The following is a 14992-nucleotide window of genomic DNA, read 5'->3' as shown; positions in this document are numbered from 1 at the left end:
GCGATCCATTTATGGGTTGAAACAAGCTTGAGGAGTTGGAACATCCGTTTTGATGAAACCATTAAATCTTTTGGTTTTATCAAAAATGAGGATGAGCCATGTGTATATAAGAAGGTTAGTGACAGTGCTATCACTTTCCTTGTCTTATATGTGGATGACATACGGTTGATGGGTAATGATACAGTATGTTGTCGACTATAAAGGTATGGTTGACAAATACATTCTCCATGAAAGACTTAGGGGAGGCAACCTATATTCTTGGGATTCGCATCTATAGAGATAGAGCGAAAAGAATAATTGGTTTATCCCAAAGTCTATACTTGGAAAAGGTGTTAAAGAGGTTTAACATGCTTGATTCCAAGAGAGGATTGTTACCAGTGAGACATGGTATCCACCTTTCTAAAGAGATGTCTCCAAAGACACCTGAAGAAAGAGATAAGATGGCCAGGATTCCATATGCTTCGGCTATTGGAAGTTTAATGTATGCAATGTTGTGTACTAGGCGGATATCGCATATCTTTGTTAGTTTGACTAGCGGTATCAATCCAATCCAGGTTTGGAACCTTTGGATAGTGTCAAGAATATTCTTAAGTACTTAAGAAGAACTAAGGATTTATTCTTGATTTATGGAGGTGGAGACTTGCAATTGGATGGTTATCACGATTACGATTTCCAATCGGATATCGATGATAGAAAGTCTACCTCTGGATATGTGTTCATTTGTAATGGAGGTGCGATCGGTTGGAAGAGTTCCAAAGCGAGCACGATTGCAGATTCCACTCATCGAAATGAGTATATTCTTTGCATCGAGATCTTTGCAAAGGAAGCTGTTTGGATAAAGAAGTTCGTGACAGAACTTACAGTAATTCCTTCCATTGAGTCAGCAGTTCCATTACACTGTGACAACAATGGAGCAGTCATACAAGCTAAGGAACTAAGGTCTCACCCAAAATCCAAACACATAGAAAGGCACAACCACATTATCAGAGATATAGTTGGTCAAGGCGATATAGCCATGCAGAAAAATAACATCAGCTAAAAATTCAGCTGATCCATTCACTAAGCTTTTGTCACAAGTTCAGTTAGACCGACATCTTGAGAAGATAGGTCTAAGGTATTGTAATGAATGGCTCTAGTGCTAGTGGGAGATTGTTAGTAGTATGCCCTAGAGCATATCATTTAGTATGTATCTTGTATATATTTTATTAATAAAAGGCATTTCCACTTTTCCGTTTACATAATATATTTATGTGTAATAGAAAAGGTCCATTGATATTTTGTTAGAAATATTATTCTTAAGTTGTTAAGAATATGAGTGACAATATTTCTAGCACAAAGTATCATAAATAGGTTCACAATCGAGGATACTTCATAATAAGGACATGACTTATCCAGAAAGATTGTATTCATGTTTGTTCCCAAGTTATTTATATGAGATATAAATCAGAGGGAATGGTGAGGCGCATGCCATATAACAAACATGATAGGCACTTATACATGATAAGTAGGCCGAACCTGTGACACTTATGACAAGCACATGGAGTTTACTCTTGTCAATGTTTTGTCATAAATCATATCAGTGCATATAATCTTTAGACCTGAGATAGCACGATTATCTTGTATATAGGTAGTTTGAGTTTGATCTGCTTTCATACTTATACTATGTATGGGTATATGGGCATGTGTTGGCTCTGCTAGTTATATATGGAGGTAGGTGTTGATCAAGAAGGAATCTGTTCCTCTAAGTAAATAGAGATAAAATCCTATGTTCATTTAATTGTTCTTGATGTTTCAAGTTCTGGCCAGACAGATAGATTTATTCGTAAAAGAGTTTACGATGAAAAATCTTTTAATCAAGAACTGGAATTAAAAGAGAACATAATATTCATAGCAAATGGAGTTTGACATAAACCATGACTCCGGCTTGAGTTGGGATTTTGTATGTAGAGATTCTAGTGCATGGTAACATATGATTATAGGTTCATTTAAGGTAAATCTTATTACTAATTGGGTGGCCATGGCATGCTATGCTAGGTGTTAACCATGGTCTATGAGGTTCATAAAATGATTTAGAGAAATCATTTATGGTAAGAAAGAGTTCTGATGATATTAAGAGTTGATATCATGTCTCATTGCCAATTAGTGATGAGCCTAGTAAGTCACACACATACACAAGTTATCACCTATTTAAATATGATTTAATTAATTAATTAAAGAGTTTAATTGATTAATTAAATAGATTTGGTTTGCAATTAAATTGCAAAGTCCCTAGCATGACTTGAAACCAAATCTAGATTATTGGATGTGTAGTATAAATTAAATTTATATTTAAAGTGTTTAAATATGAATTTAATTGATGAGAAATTAATTAATAGAGATTAATTAATTAATTAATTTATATTTGATATAAATTAATTAGAAGAAGAAAATAATTATTTTGGGTTAAGAACTCAAAATTAAGACACAGGGGCATTTTGGTCATTTTGCAGTGTGACACGTGGCACCATGAGATGGTGACACATGGCATAACACATAAGTTTGCCAAATGTTTTTAATCATGTAAGATGATTAAAATCAAGATTAAATATAGGTTTGACACTTGGCACAATGTGATTGGGTCACTTAAACCTAAAGCTAATCAAAAGGTGACATGTGGCTAGGGTTTAATGTGTTAACCTAGCTATTTAAGTGTGGTTATGAAAAGAAAACATAACCAGCAGCCTCTCCTCTCATATTTCACGCCACTTTGAGCCTCTCCAGCTATTTCTCTTCATCTCTCATCAATTCAAAGAGATTAGCCATCAATCTCTTGAATTAAGAACACTAGAAATTGTTTCTAGTGTCCTGTTTGCATCTCTAATCTCTTAAAAGGCAGAACTTGAATTTCTAATTAATAGAAAAGGCTTTAGAAGCTGTTCAAGGGCTGCCATAGGTGTTCTTGGTGTGGACAAGCTAGAGGGACAACATCCGTGTCACGAAGACGAATCTCAAAGCGCATGGCTGCAGCACATCAAGAGGTTAGTGTAATCGTTCTTGATTTAATCTAGGGTTCTAAAATTAATCTGATTAATTTTAAAATCTTAAATGGAAAATACAGATCCAAAAACATATTAAAAGAGTTTTAATATGTTGTTTATCATTGAAATCAAATAGATAAAAATAAATCTTGCATGGTGCTTGTGACCCTAGGTGAAAATTTTTGAATTCAATGGTATAATCTTGTGTTTTTCACGCTTCCGTTCCTTCAAGGAGGATGAGGGCAGATGGGTTGTTCCAGAATTTTGACTTCTTTTCTTTATTTTTAATGTATTATAATTGTATTTCTTGATTTTTGATTGGCCAAAGTTTTTAAATGACCTCATGCTTACAAAATAAATCAATATTATCTTTATTTCTTCTCTTCTTTTTACTACTCATTTTTAATTTCATTTTTAACAATGTTTATTCATATTTGATATCATATAATTTATATACTTAATTGGACAAGTTGGACAAAAATTATCTTTGAAGACAAAATGACCAAAATGCCATCCGTTTGGCTTAACGAGCTAAAATTATGTGTACCGATTGATTAAATTTTCCTTGTGTTTTCTTAACATTGTATTATCATTGAAACCCCAATAATCCTTCACTTAGGTCCCAAAAATTATTTCATGAAGTTTTCTCTAGTTTTAGGGCTTCTAGCTGTGAAGACCGCAACTTCCCACTAGGTTACCCATCACTAGGCCCCCGACTCATTTAACTTGGTTATATTTTATTTCTAAATTTTTTCCTACATTTTTCTTATTAATATTTGAGTTAATTATGGCTCCTCACTTTAGTCTAAATATTTTTCCTTACGTTTTAGCTGTCCGAACTGACACTGGTCACCTGAATAGTAGAATGTACATAATTGCTACAGTGAGGGTGTTACAACTGTTCCCCTCTAATTTAAATTTCGTCCTCAAAATTTACCTGATGCAAACAGTTGAGGAAACTATTGCCTCATCATCTCTTCACTTTCCCAAGTTGCCTCCTCGGTATTATGGTGCCTCCAAAGTACTTTCACCAGTGGAATTTGTTTATTTCTCAGTTCCTTCACGTCCCGAGCCAGTATTCGTATGGGTTCTTCTGTATATGTCAGGTCCGGTTGGATTTCAATCTCTTCCATGGATATGACATGTAAAAGGTCTGAACGATATCTTGTTAGCATTGAAACATGGAATACATTATGGATCTTATCAAGTTCTGGTGGTAAAGCTAGCCGATAGGCCACTGGTCCCACACGTTCAATGACTTCATATGGGCCAATGAACCTAGGGCTTAACTTAACCTTTCTTCCAAACCTCATTACTTTCTTCCACGGTGAGACTTTGAGAAACACTTTGTCGCCAACTGCATACTCTATCTCTTTTCTCTTAAAGTCGGCATAAGATTTCTGCCTATCTGAGGCAATCTTCAAATTAGCTTTGATTATTTTTACTTTTTCCTCAATCTGTTTCACCAGGTCTGGTCCTACCAGTTTATCTTTGCCCAATTCAGTCCAACATACTGGGGTTCTACACTTCCTCCCATACAGTGCTTCATACGGGGCCATTTGAATGCTACCTTGGCTGCTATTGTTATATGCGAATTCTGCCAGTGGGAGATATCTATCCCAACTCCCCTCAAACTCAATGACACAACTCCTCAGCATATCCTCAAGAATCTATCACATAATTCATGTTGTTACTATCATTTCAATTTATTAGTTGTAAGAATTCAATTAGCTTTTAGGTTTACCTGGATTACTCGTTCCGACTGTCCATCCATCTGAGGATGAAAAGCCGTCTTGCAACTTCTTCCAAAACCTTGATGTAAACCTTGGGTCTTGATCAGATATGATGGAAAGTGAGATTCCATGTAGTCTAACTATCTTACTGATATATAATTCTGCTAGCTTCTCTAGTGAGTAGTCAATCCTAACTGACAGAAAATGTGTTGACTGCGTCAATCTATCCACTATTACCCACATTGCATCATGCTTCTTTTGGGTGAAAGGTAGACCACTGACAAAATGAAGGAGCGGAAGCGTGAAAAACACAAGTTTATACCATTGAATTCAAAAATTTTCACCTAGGGTCACATGCACCATGCAAGATTTATTTTTATCTATTTGATTTCAATGATAAACAACATATTAAAACTCTTTTAATATGTTTTTGGATCTGTATTTGCCATTTAAGATTTTAAAATTAATCAGATTAATTTTAGAACCCTAGATTAAATCAAGAACGATTACACTAACCTCTTGATGTGCTGCAGCGTGTCTGCGCCTTTGAGATTCGTCTTCAGGACACCAGATGTTGTCCCTCTAGCTTGTCCACACCAAGAACACCTATGGCAGCCCTTGAACAGCTTCTAAAGCCTTTTCTATTAATTAGAAAATCAAGTTCTGCCTTTTAAGAGATTAGAGATGTAAACAGGACACTAGAAACAATTTCTAGTGTTCTTAATTCAAGAGATTGATGGCTAATCTCTTTGAATTGATGAGAGATGAAGAGAAATAGCTAGAGAGGCTCAAAGTGGCGTGACAATTGAGAGGAGAGGCTGCTGGTTATGTTTTCTTTTTATAACCACACTTAAATAGCTAGGTTAACACATTAAACCCTAGCCACATGTCACATTTTTTATTAGCTCTAGGTTTAAGTGACCCAATCACATTGTGCCAAGTGTCAAACCTATATTTAATCTTGATTTTAATCATCTTACATGATTAAAAAACATTTGGCAAGCTTATGTGTTATGCCATGTGTCACCATCTCATGGTGTCATGTGTCACACTGTGAAATGACCAAAATGCCCCTGTGTCTTAATTTTGAGTTCTTAACCCAAAATAATTATTTTCTTCTTCTAATTAATTTATATCAAATATAAAATAATTAATTAATCTCTATTAATTAATTTCTCATTAATTAAATTCATATTTAAACACTTTAAATATAAATTTAATTTATACTACACATCCAATAATCTAGATTTGGTTTCAAGTCATGCTAGGGACTTTGCAATTTAATTGCAAACCAAATCTATTTAATTAATCAATTAAACTCTTTAATTAATTAATTAAATCATATTTAAATAGGTGATAACTTGTGTATGTGTGTGACTTACTAGGCTCATCACTAATTGGCAATGAGATATGATATCAACTCTTAATATCATCAGAACTCTTTCTTACCATAAATGATTTCTCTAAATCATTTTATGAACCTCATAGACCATGGTTAACACCTAGCATAGCATGCCATGGCCACCCAATTAGTAATAAGATTTACCTTAAATGAACCTATAATCATATGTTACCATGCACTAGAACCTCTCATTACAAAATCCCAACTCAAATTTGAGTCATGGTTTATGTCAAACTCCATTTGCTATGAATATTATGTTCTCTTTTAATTCAGTTCTTGATTAAAAGATTTTCTCATCGAAACTCTTTTCTAAATAAATCTATCTGTCTGGCAGGAACTTGAAACATCAAGAACAATTAAATGAACATAGGATTTTATCTCTATTTACTTAGAGGAACAGATTCCATCTTGATCAACACCTACCTCCATATATAACTAGCAGGAGCCAACACATGCCCATATACCCATACATAGTACAAGTTTGAAAGCGAGATCAAACTCAAACTACCTATATACAAGATAACTGTGCTATCTCGGTCTAAAGATTATATGCACCGATATGATTTATGACAAATCATTGACAAGAGTAAACTCCATGTGCTTGTCATAAGTGTCACTGGTTCGGCCTACTTATCATTTATAAGTGCCTATCATGTTTGTTATATGGCATGAGACTCACCATTCCATCTTATTTATATCTCATATAAATAACTTGGGAACAAACATGAATACAATCTTTCTGGATAAGTCATGTCCTTATTATGAAGTATCCTCGATTGTGAACCTATTTATGATACTTTGTGCTAGAAATATTGTCACTCATATTCTTAACAACTTAAGAATAATATTTCTAACAAAATATCAATGGACCTTTTCTATTACACATAAATATATTATGTAAACGGAAAAGTGGAAATGCCTTTTATTATTAAAAATATGTACAAGATACATACTAAATGATATGCTCTAGGGCATACTACTAACAATCTCCCACTAGCACTAGAGCCATTCATTACAATACCTTAGACCCATCTTCTCAAGATGTCAGTCTAACTGAGCTTATGACAAAGGCTTAGTGAATGGATCAGCTGAATTTTTCAGCTGATGTTATTTTTCTGCATGACTATATCGCCTTGCCCAACTATATCTCTGATAATGTGATAGTGCCTTTCTATGTGTTTGGATTTTGGGTGAGACCTTAGTTCCTTAGCCTGCATGACTGCTCCATTGTTGTCACAGTGTAATGGAACTGCTGACTCAATGGAAGGAACTACTGTAAGTTCTGTCACGAACTTCTTTATCCAAACAACTTCTTTTGCAGCATCTGATGCAGCAATATACTCAGCCTCAGTAGTGGAATCTGCAGTCGTGCTCTGTTTGGAACTCTTCCAACTGACTGCACCTCCATTACAAATGAACACATATCCAGAGGTAGACTTTCTATCATCGATATCTGATTGGAAATCAGAATCAGTATAACCATCCAATTGCAAGTCTCCACCTCCATAAATCAAGAATAAATCCTTAGTTCTTCTCAAGTACTTAAGGATATTCTTGTGACTATCGATGTTCCAAACTCGATTGGATTGATACACCTAGTCAAACTAACAGCATATGCGATATCCGGCCTAGTACACAACATTGCATACATTAAACTTCCAATAGCCGAAGCATATGGAATCCTGGCCATCTTATCTCTTTCTTCAGGTGTCTTTGGAGACATCTCTTTAGAAAGGTGGATACCATGTCTCACTGGTAACAATCCTCTCTTGGAATCAAGCATGTTAAAACTCTTTAACACCTTTTCCAAGTATAGACTTTGGGATAAACCAATTATTCTTTTCGCTCTATCTCTATAGATGCGAATCCCAAGAATATAGGTTGCCTCCCCTAAGTCTTTCATGGAGAATGTATTTGACAACCATACCTTTATAGTCGTCAACATACCTGTATCATTACCCATCAACAGTATGTCATCCACATATAAGACAAGGAAAGTGATAGCACTGTCACTAACCTTCTTATATACACATGGCTCATCCTCATTTTTGATAAAACCAAAAGATTTAATGGCTTCATCAAAACGGATGTTCCAACTCCTCGAAGCTTGTTTCAACCCATAAATGGATCGCTTTAGCTTGCATAACTTGGAACCATCTTGGGATTAAAATCCCTAGGTTGTTCCATGAAAATGTTTTCTTCAATGTATCCATTGAGAAAGGCATTTTGACATCCATCTGCCAAATCTCATAATCATAGTATGCATTATTGCTAATAAAATCCTAATTGATTTAAGCATGGCGTGGCGAAAAAGTCTCCTCATAGTCTATTCCTTGCCTTTGGCGAAACCCTTTCGCTACTAGCCTTGCCTTATAGGTCTCTACCTTTCCATCGTAACCAATTTTCTTCTTGAAAACCCATTTGTTCCCTATAGGTACAATACCTTGGTGGGTCAACAAGATCCCAAACTTGATTCTTATACATGGAATCAATCTCGGATTTCATAGCATCAATCCATTTTGAAGAGTCTATATCGATATAGCTTCTTCATAGGTAAGTGGATCATCTCCATGATCTACTTCTTCATGAGTAGACAACTCTTGTTCTTCTTCATGAAGAAAACCATATCTTCTTGGTGGGTGAGATACCTGGTTGTTCTCGAGGAACGACTTTAGATGTTTCATCAATGGGTATAGGTTGACTAGATGGATCTATATCCATCGATGCATTGGTTGGTCAAAATTCTCCAATTCTAACTCTATTTGCCTTCCTTTGCCTCCTTCTTGAACAAAGCGTTGTTCAAGAAATGTGGCATCTCTACTTATCACAACCTTTTGTGAAGTAGGCAAATAAAATAATATCCAAAACTATCTTTTGGATATCCAACAAATCGACCTCTTTACGATCTGGTCTCCAATTTATCGGTGTTGACTTTTGATATAATTTGGACAACCCCAAATCTTAACATGCTTAAGACTTGGTTTTCTTCCATGCCATATCTCATAAGGTGTGGAAGAAGCGATTTTGATGGAATCCTATTCGAATATATAAAGTGATTCTAATGCAAATCCCCAAAGGAGATTGGCATATCGGTATAGCTCATCATACTACGTACCATATCCAATAAGTACGATTTCTCCTTCGGATACACCATTCATTTGTGGCATTCTGGAGGAGTCAATCGAGAAACAATGCCATGCTCTCTCAAGTATTCATCAAATTCAGTACTCAAATATTAACCTCCACGATCTGATCGAAGAGCTTTAATATTTTTTCCTGTTTGATTTTCTACTTCAGATTTAAATTCTTTGAACTTTTCAAAGGATTCATGTTTGTATTTCATCAAATACAAATACCCAAACCTTGATTTATCATCAGTAAAGGTAATAAAATAATGAAAACCCCTTCTAGCCATTTCTTTAAACGGACCACATACATCACTATGTATTAGTTCCAAAATATTTTCAGCTCTTAGCCCTTGTCCAACAAAGGGTGATCTAGTCATTTTGCCTTGAAGGCAAGATTCACAAGTTGGAGTAGGCTCAGAGCCCAATGAGGATAGAATCCCCATTTTCTCCAATTTTGTAATCCTATCTTCTGCAACATGACATAACCTTAAGTGCCAAATATATTTTGAATTTTGAGTTGATTTTCATCATGGCATTGCATTCTTTTAGATTGCTATACTTTGGCCAGTGGAAACACTTTCTTACTGGCAATGGAAACACTTTCCTGTTGGTAATGGAAACACTTTCCTATTGGCAGTGGAGACACTTTCCTTTGCCTTTATCAGCTTTAGTCTTCCTTTTCTGTTTAGCTATTTTCTTGGAAGGACCAGGAATCTGAGGTTTCTTTTTCTTATTGCCCTTCTTCTTGTTGGACTTTCCAGCAGAAGAAGATGCAACCAAAGCTACCTCTTTTCCTTTATTGCCTGGCATATTCTTTTGGGCAATAACCAGCATGTTGAGTAATTCAGCTAAGGTGCATTCCTGTTTAGTCATATGAAAATTTGTCACAAAATTCCCAAAAGACTCAGGAAGGGACTGAAGGATCAAATCCGTTTGTAGTTGGAAATCCATGTTGAAGTCAAGATGTTCCAACTGCTCAATCAGCCGAATCATCTTGTGGACATGATCCCCAACATTCTGTCCCTCAGACATCCTCATACGGAATAGCTGTCTAGATATCTCATACCTAGCATTCCTGCTGTGCTCACCATACAACTCTTGTAGGTGAAGGAGGATCTCACTCGCACTCTGCATGTTCTCATGTTGCTTCTGTAACTCATTACTCATAGAAGCAAGCATGTAACACTTAGCTCTCATATCATGCTCCTTCCACTTGTCCAAAGTTTCATGTTCCTCTTGTGTGGCCTTTGAAGGTAAGGGACCAGGAACATTTGAATCTAGAACATATCCTACATGTTCAAGGTTCAAGACAAGTTTCAAATTTCTTAGCCAATCAGATAGATTAGGTCCTGTCAACCTATTGCGATCAAGTATGCTTGCAAGGATATTGGATGGTGGTGGTTGTTTTGTGCTCATTTTTATCAGAAAATTAACTGCAGAAAATAACCAGATTAATTAGTAAATGTATCATGTAATTAACCAAAATGATTATGGTCTTTTAATCAAATTGGTCCTCCCACTAACTTAGCGAATCCTACACTTCCAAAGTAGAAAACGGAAATCCTAGTTGGATGGATTTCTAGTGGGTGATTGAATTCTTATAATTCTATTGATCATCCTCAGGTACATCCATTATTGGAATTACAATAAACTATAAGTGAGCAACTCCTTGCCCATCACATCTCATGTGAGGTTCAATCCTTTTGCTAGCCCCTAATGCTCAAAATCTCAGGTACATCCAATATTGACTTATCTTGCATTAGTTAAGTTGATCCCATTGAGCCAGTAATTATGCAAATAATTTTAATGTCCTCAGGTACATCCAATATTGGCCACCAAACCATTTACATATTTACAACATCTCATGCTTAACAATTATTCTTAAGAAAATCTCTTAAATTAATTGCATCTCATGCAACTATTTAAAATTTCTTAAAATAATTGCCCCAATGGAGGGCTTATGTTATAATTACTTTAATTATAGCATTTCCAGCTTAATCATTTGTTTGGAAGATTTTATAGCCATCCTAATTACTATTAAGGTCTCACTTTGCACATTATCCATTTAGCATGCATATATCATATAATTGCATGCATACCCATACATCTCATGCATTCATGGATAAGCAGTAAATATGGTATGATCATGGACTTTCTAAGGGATTCAATTCTGAGCCACCAAGAATTGAATCAGGGCATTCCTAGGTGCATTTCATTCATTCATTTTACAATAGTTTCTGAAGGAGTACATAATCAACACTTGATATTGAATTGCTCCCACTGGTCCCACCAATGCTCTTGACCTCCTTGAACTTCTTGCAATCCAATATTACATAGTAATCCTTGGCATACCAAGGCGAATTTACAAGAACTTAAATAAATGAAATTACAACCCAAAAATATTACAAACTTAATAATACATGCCCAAAATAAATTAAAATAAATTAATTAATTTACAATCCCAAAGAAACATAAAAGAAATAAATCCAATCGCATTGGTCTTTTATAGTCCATGATCATCCATCATGCATATCACTATTTAACAATTAAATAAAACATACATACTTAAATTAAATTGAATATCTCATATTCAACTTAAAAATCCAGATTTGAATATGATTCAAATAAATTTAAAAATTCAGATTTGAATCTCATTCAAAAAAATTTAAAAATTCAGATTTGAATCACATTCAAACAACTTCAAAAATTCAGATTTGAATCAAATTCAAACATTTTTTAAAAAATCATATTTGAATCACATTCAAATATTTTTTAAAAAATCAGATCTGAATTTTATTGAATCAATTTTAAAAAATCAGATTTAAATATGATTCAAACAACTTTAAAAATTCAGATTTGAATCACATTCAAACAACTTTTAAAATTCAGATTTGAATCACATTCAAACAATTTTTAAAATTCTGATTTGAATCATAATTTAATTGTGTGATTAAAACAACTAATTAAACACTTTAATTAGTCAAAGAATAGGCCTTAGATCATACAACAATTGCAGAATTAAAAGCCAAACCTTGAACCACCCATGGAACCATTGTTGCCGCCACTAATGGTGGCTTCACCATGTGTGCCGCCACACCTCATGATCCAACCAGCAATGAATCTCTTGATCTCATGATCAAACACACAATTAAATTATATAATCAACAATCTAAATGGCAAATATAGTGGCTCTGATACCAATTGAAGGAGCGGAAGCGTGAAAAACACAAGTTTATACCATTGAATTCAAAAATTTTCACCTAGGGTCACATGCACCATGCAAGATTTATTTTTATCTATTTGATTTCAATGATAAACAACATATTAAAATTCTTTTAATATGTTTTTGGATCTGTATTTGCCATTTAAGATTTTAAAATTAATCAGATTAATTTTAGAACCCTAGATTAAATCAAGAACGATTACACTAACCTCTTGATGTGCTGCAGCGTGTCTGCGCCTTTGAGATTCATCTTCAGGACACCAGATGTTGTCCCTCTAGCTTGTCCACACCAAGAACACCTATGGCAGCCCTTGAACAGCTTCTAAAGCCTTTTCTATTAATTAGAAAATCAAGTTCTGCCTTTTAAGAGATTAGAGATGTAAACAGGACACTAGAAACAATTTCTAGTGTTCTTAATTCAAGAGATTGATGGCTAATCTCTTTGAATTGATGAGAGATGAAGAGAAATAGCTGGAGAGGCTCAAAGTGGCGTGACAATTGAGAGGAGAGGCTGCTGGTTATGTTTTCTTTTTATAACCACACTTAAATAGCTAGGTTAACACATTAAACCCTAGCCACATGTCACCTTTTTTATTAGCTCTAGGTTTAAGTGACCCAACCACATTGTGCCAAGTGTCAAACCTATATTTATTCTTGATTGTAATCATCTTACATGATTAAAAAACATTTGGCAAGCTTATGTGTTATGCCATGTGTCACCATCTCATGGTGTCACGTGTCACACTGTGAAATGACCAAAATGCCCCTGTGTCTTAATTTTGAGTTCTTAACCCAAAATAATTATTTTCTTCTTCTAATTAATTTATATCAAATATAAAATAATTAATTAATCTCTATTAATTAATTTCTCATCAATTAAATTCACATTTAAACACTTTAAATATAAATTTAATTTATACTACACATCCAATAATCTAGATTTGGTTTCAAGTCATGCTAGGGACTTTGCAATTTAATTGCAAACCAAATCTATTTAATTAATCAATTAAACTCTTTAATTAATTAATTAAATCATATTTAAATAGGTGATAACTTGTGTATGTGTGTGACTTACTAGGCTCATCACTAATTGGCAATGAGACATGATATCAACTCTTAATATCATCAGAACTCTTTCTTACCATAAATGATTTCTCTAAATCATTTTATGAACCTCATAGACCATGGTTAACACCTAGCATAGCATGCCATGGCCACCCAATTAGTAATAAGATTTACCTTAAATGAACCTATAATCATATGTTACCATGCACTAGAATCTCTCTGTTACAAAATCCCAACTTAAGCTGGAGTCATGGTTTATGTCAAACTCCATTTGCTATGAATATTATGTTATCTTTTAATTCCAGTTCTTGATTAAAAGATTTTTCTCATCAGAAACTCTTTTCTGAATAAATCTATCTGTCCTGGCCAGGAACTTGAAACATCAAGAACAATTAAATGAACATAGGATTTTATCTCTATTTACTTAGAGGAACAGATTCCATCTTGATCAACACCTACCTCCATATATAACTAGCAGGAGCCAACACATGCCCATATACCCATACATAGTACAAGTATGAAAGCGATATCAAACTCAAACTACCCATATACAAGATAAGCTGTGCTATCTCGTGTCTAAAGATTATATGCATCGATATGATTTATGACAAAACATTGACAAGAGTAAACTCCATGTGCTTGTCATAAGTGTCACTGGTTCGGCCTACTTATCATTTATAAGTGCCTATCATGTTTGTTATATGGCATGAGACTCACCATTCCATCTTATTTATATCTCATATAAATAACTTGGGAACAAACATGAATACAATCTTTCTGGATAAGTCATGTCCTTATTATGAAGTATCCTCGATTGTGAACCTATTTATGATACTTTGTGCTAGAAATATTGTCACTCATATTCTTAACAACTTAAGAATAATATTTCTAACAAAATATCAATGGACCTTTTCTATTACACATAAATATATTATGTAAACGGAAAAGTGGAAATGCCTTTTATTATTAAAAATATGTACAAGATACATACTAAATGATATGCTCTAGGGCATACTACTAACACAAAATTCATAGTGACCCGGTCCCATTTCCATTCAGGTATGTTTATAGGCTGTAGCAATCCTGATGGAACTTGATGTTCTGCTTTAACTTGCTGACATGTCAGGCACCTAGTAACATAGTCAGCTATATCCTTCTTCACACCAGGCCACCAATAATGAGGCTTCAGATCATTGTACATTTTTGTGCTTCCAGGATGCATAGCATAAATACTGGTGTGTGCTTCTTTCAGAATATTAGTCTTCAATTCCCCATCATCTGGTACACACACTCTCTCTTTATAGTACAGACACCTATCTGCTTTTACCTCATAATCAGTTTCTTTCCCCTCTGAGATTTTTTCCATAATAGCCATTAATTTTTCATCTGTCTTCTGCCCATCTTGTATCTGCTGTAGTAGGTTT

The sequence above is a fragment of the Hevea brasiliensis genome, chromosome 4 (assembly GCF_030052815.1).
Source record: "Hevea brasiliensis isolate MT/VB/25A 57/8 chromosome 4, ASM3005281v1, whole genome shotgun sequence".
NCBI lineage: Eukaryota > Viridiplantae > Streptophyta > Magnoliopsida > Malpighiales > Euphorbiaceae > Hevea > Hevea brasiliensis.
The sequence above is the reverse complement of the archived record's forward strand: the minus strand, read 5'-3'. Positions refer to the sequence as shown.